The sequence below is a fragment of the Crinia signifera genome, chromosome 1, assembly GCF_055691185.1.
Source record: "Crinia signifera chromosome 1, ASM5569118v1, whole genome shotgun sequence".
Lineage (NCBI taxonomy): Eukaryota > Metazoa > Chordata > Amphibia > Anura > Myobatrachidae > Crinia > Crinia signifera.
In genome coordinates this window covers 286680075-286691373 of record NC_139217.1, presented here as the reverse complement: position 1 = coordinate 286691373, position 11299 = coordinate 286680075, and positions in this window count along the sequence as shown.

The following is an 11299-nucleotide window of genomic DNA, read 5'->3' as shown; positions in this document are numbered from 1 at the left end:
CGAAATGGTTGGAAGGTCAACACAAGCATTTGGTCGATAGTCAAAAGTCACAGTCACCTTTTCAGGTGTCGACGTAAGCCATGTCAACCTTTAGTTGATCGATCCAATGCATGTTGACCTTTTGTGACGATCCAACGACCGTATACCCATTGTTTTATCTGTTTTATAAGAATGGCCCTGATTGGCTAATTAGTTAGGTACACTGTGTCTAGATAAAAAACTCTGATTGGACACCAAGGGTATTTAAACCTGCATGGAAGCACTTTTCAATCATTCTCCTTTAGAAAGGCCCCAGACAGAGTTGAAACACATTGAGGGGAACCAGTTGGACCAACAGAGCAAAGAGCGACGCTTGAACATCAAAGAAGCCAGATAAAGACACCGGGACTTTTACGGACTTCTGTTTCCATGCGCATTTGAGAACTGATTTCCATCACAGTTCTTCAATGGTGCTGGTATTTGTCCATATTGTTCTGTTTCATCATGTGACTTTTAGGGTTTAAAATGTTTTCTCTTTCATCCATCCTGGTGACACAGCTCAACCATGGGATGTAGGAGGGTCCAAAGGAGCCAGGCACCTATGCTAAGCTTTTAGAGAGGCAGGCTCCTCCCTCTGCATCCCATCCTCAGTTTGTTTTAGGTGCCCACCAGTGTGGATACTATGCTGAGGGGCTGCTGAAGCAGCCACGCATTAGAGTAGCTAGGGTTTTTTTTTATTCACCTTCGTTAGTGCAGGTTACAGTGTGAGGCCCTGGATGACTCCTGAGCTGGCTCCCTGCATAGGGGGGCGGGGATCATGGGCGATGGACATACCGCGAACTGGGTTTACAGGCTGAACTCTCTTGAGTGTTGAAGCCTGTTACAGGGGCAGCTGGGTGATGGCTTGGGCAAATAACCTGTGTTCACTGCTTCAGCTGGATTCAGAAGCGTTTGCCTTGACAGAGAAGTTAAAGGCGGTGACTGAATACACCTGTGAGGCTGGAGAAGAGGAAACTAAGATGGCCTCTAAGGTGTCAGCCATTTCCGTGAGGGCCAGGAGGGCCTTATAGCTTAAGGCATGGGATGCTGACAACGAGCCCAAGAAGTCTCTTGAAGCACTGGCTTTTAAAGGGGAATTGCTTTTTGGTTCTGAATTAGAATCCCTCATCAAGCAGGCCACAGGGGGGAAGAGTACCTTTCTTCCCACATCAGCAGCCAAACAGGGAACTTCTAGGTTTGCTGCTTTTCGTTCATCCTTTCATCCCTCCTTTAGAGGCAGTGCTTCAACCAGAGGGCAGTCTAGTAGAGGAAGATTTGCTTCTGGGAAGGGTAAAGCTCCCATGTCCCGTTTTGGTGCCTTCACAAAAAAAATCAGGTTTCCGAAGGGGGAGGAGAAGCCCTCCTCATGACGGGTCGGAGGTTCCCTGTTCTGGAATCAGAGTGGGGGGGTCGCCTCCTGCTGTACCAGGATGCTTGGGCTCACTCCACCCAGGATCCTTGGGTCCTCAATGTGGTTTTCCAAGGATACAAGATCAACCTAAGGGGAGTTCCTCCAAAGAGGTTTCTTCCTACACCCTTACCAATGGAGGCACGCTTAAAAAAGGCCCTTAAGTATGTGGTGATGCCGGTACCGCAAGAGGAAAGGAAGAAGGGTTTTACACCATTCTTTTCTTGGTTCCCAAACCAGGCGGCTCGTTCAAACCTATACTGAACCTAGAGTAACTGAACCTTCACTTGTGGACCACTTCAGAATGGAATCTCTGAGAACAGTTCTTCTGAGTTTGGAACCGGGAGAATTCCTAGCATCTGTAGACATTCAAGACGCCTATTTGCACGTACCTATATGCACAGAACATCATTCCTTGCTGCTATAGGCGATTTACATCTGCAATTTTGTGCGCTCCCCTTTTGGCTGGCGACAGCTCCAAGGGTGTTCACAAAGATAATGGTGGTCATCGCAGCAGCGCTCAGACTCCGGGGTATTGTAATCATCCCGTATTTGGACGATCTTTTGTGCAAAGCGTCAGCAAAAATACTGCAGGAGAATCTGTCAGCTACAATTCATTTCCTGCAGGGACATTGGCAGATTTAATATGCACCCAAGTCCCAGCTGTGTCCCACTCAGAGATTACAGTTTTTGGGAGTCATTCTGGATACACATCTTCATCTTCTATTTCTTCCAGACTCAAAGGCCAGAGACATTTGTCAGTTGGTATTGACCATTCTGCAGTCATCTGATCCTTCAGTTTGGCATTGTTTGAAACTGCTGGACAAGATGGTGGCAACCTTCAAGACCCTTCAGTATGCACGGTTTCATTCGAGACCGTTCCAATGGAACATCCTGGCATGTTGGTCAGGGAATGCAAAGTCCATGAAGCAAGAAAGGGTTATCTTGACTCAAGAAACTTTGAATACTTTACTGTGGTGGACAGATGTGGAATACCTCCAATTAGGGTGCTCCCTTCGGTCTTGGGACTGGTTGGTGGTCACCACCGATGCCTGTCTCAGGGGCCTGGGTGCAGTAACCCTGAACCTGAGGTTGCAGTGCCTATGATCCAGTGTGGAGTCGTCTTTGCCAATCAATGTCCTGGAGCTGCGTGCGGTCTGGGAGATGCTTTGGCAGGCAGAGGAGTTTCTGAAAGGATCTCCTATTTGAATCCAATCGGGAAGTGTCTTGGATATTGGAGTGGGCAGAGACCAATATTCCGGCTTTATCATTTGGAATGAGGGATGTGGGAGCGGATTTACTCAGCAGAGAGGATCACCTGGTAGGTGAATGGGCATTACAACCAGAGGTGTTCCAAGAAATTGTGGCTCTTTGGGGACTCCCAGAAGTGGACTTAATGGCCTCCAAACACAATTGTCAGGTCTCCAGGTTCTGCGCGAGAACCAGGGATCCATTGGCATGGGCGGTGGATTCCATGGCAGTGCCCTGAAGCTTCAATATGTCTTCCCACCATTCCCATGCTAGTACGGGTCCTCAAGAGAGTGAGGACGCAAGGAGCAACCGTCATTCTAATAGCTCCGGGTTGGCCAAGATTCCAACCTTCTGAGCTTGTCGACATCAGGACCAAGTTCGGCTCAATTTGATGGCCTGGCTCTTGAAACCTCCATCTTAAAAAAAGAAGGGTTTCTCAGATGCAGTAATTCGATTAGTGCAAGGAAACCAGTTTCTGCAGCTAATTATTATAGAGTTTGGAAAATGTACATTAGGTGGTGAGAAAGACAAAGAGTTCACACATCTAGATTTAAAGTTTCAAGACTTCTGGAGTTTCTCCAAGATGGATTTTCGGTACTTGTGTAGTTTCACGGCACCTGATTTTATCTAGTGTGGTGAGCGCAGTAATCCGCGTCCCCTCGTGGGGCCCGCTGTGCTCGCAACGCTTTGGGCTCGGTGGCTAGCTGTGCTCGACACACTATATAAAGTCAACTCCATGCGTAGTGGATAGTGGGGGTTATGAACAGGTAAAAAATCGCTTTGGATCGCATCAATATATCGGCCTATATTGCATCCGATATATCGGCCGATATCGCATCTGATATATCGGGCACTGTGAAACTACACAAGTACCGGATTTTCTACGGGCTTAAGCCTTCAATCATTGAAGGTGCAGTTGTCAGCCGTTTCCATTTTCTTTCAAAAGAAGGTGGCCTTGTTACCGGAGGTGCAAACTTTCCTCCAGGGAGTTACCCGGCTTAAACCTCCGTTAAACCAGTGGCACTTTTGGATTTATCTCTGGTGTTATCTGTTCTACAAAAACCGCCATTTGAACCGTTAAGGTCAGTTGACCTTAAGTTTCTGACTTGGAAGCTAACATTTTTGTTGCCGATCGCATCTGCAAGATGTGTATCGGAATTGGGGGCCTTGTCTTGCAAGTCTCCTTTTTTGGTGTTCCATGATGATAGGGCTGTGTTGAGAACAGTTCCAAAGTTTTTGCCTAAAGTGGTATCCACTTTTCATTTAAACCAGGAAATCGTGATTCCGGTGTTTAGTCCTCCAGAGGAGGGCAGAAATAGGGATAAACTAAAGTAATTGGATGTTGTTCGTGTTTTGCGTATCTATGTGGACAGAGTGAAGGAGTTTCGTAAAACTGACTTGTTATTAGTTTTGTATGATGTACATAAAAGAGGCTGGCCAGCTTCTAAGCAGACCATTGCTAGATGGTTAAGTTCGGTTATTGCTTTTGCCTACACTAAAGTGGGCAGACCAGTGCCCTTCAGGATAAATGCTCATACCACCAGGTCGGTTGCTGCCTCTTGGGCTGTGCGCCACAGGGCTACGGGGGAGCAAGTATGCAGGGCTGCCACTTGGTCCTCTGTTCACACTTTCACCAAATTCTACAGGTTCTATGAGTTCGCATCGGAGGACGCTTCATTTGGGTGAGCAGTGATGAGAACTGCGGGCCTGAGCATACTCTCCCAAAGGACCAGCTCTTGAATGTCCCATGGTTGAGCTGTGTCACCAGGATGGATGGAAGAGAAAAGGGGATTTCTGTAAGAACTTACCGTTCGAATCCCTTTCTCTGAATCCATCCTGGTAACACAGCGATCCCTCCCTTACGCTCAGTAAGTTACCGTTTCTTGTGTTGTCATGTTATATGGTTGTTATGTGTTTGTGCATATTAATATGTTCAAGCGTTGTACTGAGTTCATGTATCCTAGTGTGCTCTGGAAGTTGAACTGAGGAATGCTGGGATGCAGAAGGGAGGAGCCTGCATCCCATGGTTGAGCTGTGTAAACAGGATGGATTCAAAGAAAGGGATTCGAATGGTAAGTACTTACAAAAATCCCCTTATCTGCATATTCAACATTAAAACTATACTATATTGGCCCTTCTCCTCTCTTTTGCGGGGAAAATCTGACACATGGCTGTGGATTACTCCCAACGGACAAAAGGATGATTCACACAAAGAAATTGAGTCTTCTAAACGTACACTCAGAAGCGGAGAAGAGGGAGGCGTCCTTATTGATAGGAAATGCTGGTGAAAGAGAGGCTATCCTGTTTTTTTTTTGTTTGTTCTGGTGTAGAGTCACCTGTTGAATTGACCACAGCTTAATTGGATACCACCCATATAATGCAAGTTATTTTTACTATCTACTAAAAAGATATACTGAAATTTTCAGAACAGAAAATAAAACTGATCCAAGAACATTTTCATATTGTCATCTTGTATAATAAGTTAGTTTCTTTAATTATCACCAAGCAAGAAGACATATCATACTAGTAAGCCTGCTCGAAGCTAGTCTGCTACCTTGTTATTGCCTCTGTATTTATGCATGTGTGAGAGCGAAAGAGATGTAGTTTCACTCGCTGCCAACAGATGGCAGTATTTCAGAGACACAAACGGACACTAGACACATACATACACACACACATTATATATATTATACACATTATATAGTTTCAATTCAAATATTGATACAATTTAATTTCAATGTTTTGGTTGTGCTTAAACTAATTCTGCAGAGATAAATGACTTTATAATTACATGTGGTTTAATGTAGACTGCTTTAACAGACAATGCACTAGCTAGCATATACAGTATGTAGTACTGCACTTATAATTTTCTAATACTGTAGCTGTAGATAGGGTCAAGTTAAAGATAAATGAATCTATTCCCATTGTTCTGTATCTTACACTCAATATGATAAACAGCATAATTTGTTTGGATCATTGTTATTTCTTATTGCTGTTTAGAAGAATTGTACAATGTAATATGCAGTAAGTTAAAAGCAAAGGATATAGGGTCAAAACCACCTGCTGGGAAAAGCTAATCACACTAGTACTGCTTTTCATCTCACAGGCAGCTTGAAATTGGTTTTGTTTAAGTGGCGTGTAATAACATTATAATTTATTGGTGTTCCATCCATTGGCTGTTTATAGGGTGATTCAGTTTTAGTATAGCTAGATGAAAGTGTGACATATAATAGCATATCAATTCTTAACAATAGTCAAATGCAAAGACATAATTAGACAGCAAATAGATAATGTGTTTGAGTGTTTGTATACTGATTTTTTTTTTAGATCATTTCCTGTGTTAGCGCTACATCTAATTTGTTTGTTTCTGTTTTTAGTTACTTAACTATGATGTGATACCTTGGAATACGAAGTTACATTTAAAATACAATGCAAATAATCTAAAGCAAAAAGAAACAGGCTCTGTTAAGAGACCTGTGTTTACGTAATCAGTTTTACATAAGTTATTTTTTCGTTAATGTGATGGATGTGGGAGTACTGTGAATCTGGAAGACAAATTGTCAGTAGTTACCATGTCAACAACTTTAGAATGTCAACAATTTTGCTATACAAATGAAGATGCCGGAATGGCTTCTCACATGACTGCCAGGAAATGCAAGTTGGCACTGGACATGCTAATGCTGCTGGGAGAATGTAAGACATCGTTAGACAGTTTGTTGAGATTTTCATGTTGACATAGCATCCATGTAGTCATGATGAATTTTGACTTACCCCATCTGTGAAACTTCACTTTTTAGCCCCTCTTATGTTCCCTTGGTTATTGGGAAGGGAATAAAATCCCATTACTTAGCATAGAAATTATGAACTTATTACTCACATAAATATATGCAATAGCTTTTTAGAAAGTATTTTTCATCCAGAAATTTTGGAAAGGGGAGTCTTAGAAAAAATCCGACTGGAAATACAAATTAATATTCATAGATGTTCAGAGAAAAGAATACAACAGTGACCAACTCATACTGTAGGTAAGAAGTATAATAGAAAATAACATAGCATATTCAATATACTGTATAGTGCAAGGAGCCTCAGAAGATTTCACTTGCCAATATTACTATTTAGTCAACAAATAATTTAGGGAGATAGAGTATGGGCAATTTAGCATTTCCGTATATAATTTTGAAAAGATTTACTCATAATGGAGTTAGCTTGTTTCCCCGTACACACTGGGCGACTTTCATGTGAAAGACGCTCAGTTTTCTCTCTGAGTGGCTTTCAGCATGAAAGCTGCCCAGTGTGTACAGGGCAGTGGTGAGCGCTGCTGTGTGCTCCTATTACCAGCAGATGAGCGGCTTTGTGGACGGTTTTCCATAGTGCTGCACTATGGAAAGCCCCCCGCTGACAGCGCCGGGCAGAGGGAAAGCCGCTCAGTGTGTATGCACTGAACGGCTTCCCCCCAGTCCATATATGCTGGACATGTGTATGGACCTTTAGGCTTATGCCAAATAGGGTGAATGTCTTGCCACTAACTAATATATATATATATATATATATATATATATATATATACAGTGTATGGATCCCAGTCGCTGGCTTGTTGGCAGCTGGTGAGCGCAATGAGGCCCCTTGTGATGTCCCTTGTGGTCTCACTGCAGCCACCTGCGTTCTTGGTGTTTTGCTTCACTTGCAACATGGTTCTGTTCCCTCTCTGTGGGGGTCATGGATCCCCTCGAGGGAGAATAGACCCTGTGCGCCAGGATTCCAGGTGGTAATGTTGTCAGTTGGGAACTTGGTGTTGGCATCCTGACCGACAGGATCAAAAATTTTGGCATATTAACTACATCCCCGTGCCACTGATATAATAAGTCCACATTTTCTGGGGTATTTTGCTTACAGGTTCTAACTGACTCTTAGTTATTGCAGAGAAATGGCCTAATTAAGATGTATGCAACGTAATGCTTTATATACATCTGACATTTTCTTTGCTGCACATGCGCAGGGCAGGACCCATTTTGCATCATTGGCTGCAGTTCCCCCTAAGCCTGATTTGGGTGCAGTGAGATGGGAAGTTCCTTCTGTTGGACTGCAAAGGCTAGTGTCTGTGCCTTCCAATGCAGATTAACAGTACTAACCTTTGCAGCATGAATGCCCCTCGCCTATTTTGAGTGTCTGGAAAGTTTCTTGTGTACACGCAGAATGATCCAATGCTTAATCTTTGGAAGCATCAGCAGATCTCAAAAGTATGCAGGAGGAATCTACACAAGATGTCTCTTGCAGCATTAGCATATTTTTGCACAGACGGCATGATTCAGAGTTGTTCATTAAAGTGAAAGAATTGCTGTTTGGCGATTTCTTCATGTCTGCTCATGCACTGGAACGTGCACGCATGAGCCCTAAAAACCGCTATCAAAGGCGATTGCAGGTTTGCACTTTAGCAATATACACACAAACAGGGCCGGTGCTAGGGTGTCCTGCGCCCTCCTGCAAACCATACATTTTGCGCCTTTTCACATTGCCACAAGCTGCAGCCCGATTGTGGGAGTGTATGCAACATGCGATCCTATGGAGGATCTCGGGTGCATGTACATGTATGCATACACCATCTCAGTGCTGTGTCCGCAAAATGTTGCAGGCACTAAAGGAGGCAGGATGCTGAGGACGCCATTACACCCCTCTCGTGACTGAGGGGGAAAGGAGGGGTGAGAAGGAGGAGATGGAAGAAGAGGGGAGGAGATAGAGGGGGCGGAGTATTGAGGACTGGCAGTGGCACTGGCACAGCACACTGAGAAGAGGGAAGGAAGGGCGGCGCTGCTACCTGTTCGTCATTTGATTGACAGCTGACAGGCGCATGGGAGCAATGGGTAGGGGGTGGATCCGGACATGACATGTCATCCAGGCATTCACAGACAGCGCTACATGCCTCAGCCCAAGTGTCCGTGAGGAAGAGGGGGCAGGTCGCAGGAGGAGGACCGTATTTGCATGGTGCAAGGAGCTGCTCAGACTCTCCATACTGCCGCCTGCTATCAGACAGGCACTGCCGGCGGCGTGCAGGCTGTGTGCACTCACGGCGCAGGGAGCAGCTGTTTATACTGCCGCCCGCTGTCAGACAGTGAGGGATGAGGCAGCTTTAGCAGAGCAGGGAGGGAGACAGCGCCTTTTCAGCATGGCGCCTACCTGCTTTGCAGGAGCTGCTGAGTGGGTAGCGCCGGCCCTGCACACAAATTTTGTGGGGAGAGACCCTCCAAGTGGTACGGCCATGCCCTGGACTAGCTCCCCCCCCCCACCCACTTGAAGAAGAAGTAGTAGTAGTTTGTTTATTTATAAGGCGCCACAAAGTGTCCGCAGCGCCATACATAGCAAACAAAAAACAAATTACAAGGTAACGTACAGGGTGTGTTAATAAAATACAGCATAAATAGGGGTATAGCTGGTAGAACTAAAATCAGCATCAGTTCTGAAGTAGGTGTCGAAATTGTCGAGGAGACTGAAGATGAAGTAGAGGAAGGGAAGAACAGGGCAGGAGCACAGGTGAGGTAAAGAGGTAGGGTGAGTACTTGAGGAAGGAGGGCCCTACTCATAAGAGTTAACATACTAAAAATAGGTGGGTGGACGAACGAAAAACAATAGGATAAGTAGGAACATATGGGAACGGAGTCAGTATAGGAGGATCAAAAGAGGGTAGGAGGAGGGATAGGCTAGTCAGGGGAATTAGAAAGCCTGATGGGTGGTGGGAGTTTGTTCCAGTGCAGGGGGGCAGGGGGGCAGAGTGAGAAAAGTCTTGGACATGGGAGACTGGTGCTGGCAGTTGCAATCTTGTGGAGTTTAGTAAAACTGCAACTGAGTCTGAATTCAGGCATAATGTGTCCATCTCTGTATCAGGACAAATTATCTTCAATGGTACATTAAAATTTTGGTTGTGTTTATGACTTTAGATCGATAAATATTGTTCATTCACATATGCCACAGTGCCTGTACAATGGTTGTGTACCTGCAGATGTGTCTACTCTTATCTGACCCATAATTATTCACAATCGTGGGTCATTTGCCATGAGCAGCATTCCCATGGTTGTTCAAGAGCATTGTGTACAAATTCACTTCCCATAGGGCGTGCTCCTATGTCATTGGTGGACGTGAATAATTAAAATCGAAATTCATTTTCACACTGTGCCATACACATTGCATAAACACTATCAGCTATGCTCTATTGCAATGGTTCCCCTGTGGTTACTCTGCAGACCAGTTGGGGGTTCTTGAATATAATATTGATAATGGCGGAATAATTCTCCCGTTGCTGTGGAGATGAACCACATCACGTCACTTCCGAATCCATCTGCAGTGTCATCTCCGTCTCCTCATGCTTTTGCCTGGCCAGCAATCCACTAGAGCTACCTGTGCTGCCCTCAGCGTTCATCTGCGCTACACTGACATGGGTGGAGGAAGCAGCGGTATTGATCCTACAGGTGTTAGCGGGATCCCCGGAGATATTACACAGCAAGCGGCCAGACATACTGTAGATGGACCTGATTCCTGACTGCACACTACTCCTCCACTACTCCTTAATATCGGAACTTACATAAGGATAAACACACCACTCACAAGTTTAGGCCATGTAAGTAAAGCAAAACAGGTGTTGGACCATAATCACACTTAGAGGTTTATTAACTGAGATGAGAGTTCTATTGAAAATGGGATATTGCCCTTCGCATCAGAATATACTTATTTAGCACCTTCTAGATCAGGGGTGGCCAAACCGGTCCTCGAGATCTACCAACGGTCCACGTTTTCCTGATCACCTAGCTGCTGCACAGCTGTAGTCATTACTAACTGTCACATTTTAAAACATGCTGCATTCATTCCTACTATAGACCCACAGGTTGCCTGGAAAACCTGCACCATTGGTAGATCTTGAGGACAGGTTTGGCCACCCCTGTTCTAGATGAAGATAATAGATAGAATCTGATTGGTTGCCCATATCAACATCTCATATTCAATAAAACTCCTATTTTAGTAAATAAACCCCTAATCCTGTTATATTAGATAAATCAGATATCTAAATTATAAAAAGATTAAAAATTACTTGCAAAAGCATCTATCCTGGAAAATGGACTATATATAGCAGCACTAAAAAGCCCATTGTATGAGGTATACAGTAAAAATATCATACCATCGTAATATATCAATGTATACTGTAAATTAAATCTTTTTTTATTCAAATACTTCCTAGACAAAAGTCAGATCTAAACATCTTATGGTTCTATAGCTGTGTTTCTTGTAAAAATATTAGAAACGAAAACGTATTATTTTATTTTTAGCTTAGCCTCCTATGACTCATCCATAACTTGGAAACACAGAGTTCTTAAGTCACTATACAATAGCAGAATGGATGATTTATATTTCAGGGTTAATTATAAAAATTAAAATTGATCACATTAGTCTTGTAAATGGACAGCTAAGGCCTTAGGTCGCTGATATATATAGTGTGGAATGTTAGTACTTGGCTATCCTGCTGAGATTAAGGTGCAATATCAAAAAGTAAATTTAAAAAAGTCTAATGGGTTGAATTGTACAAAGGCTTTCTCTCGGTTGGGAATCCCAAATCCATATTAATCTATAAACAACAAAAGC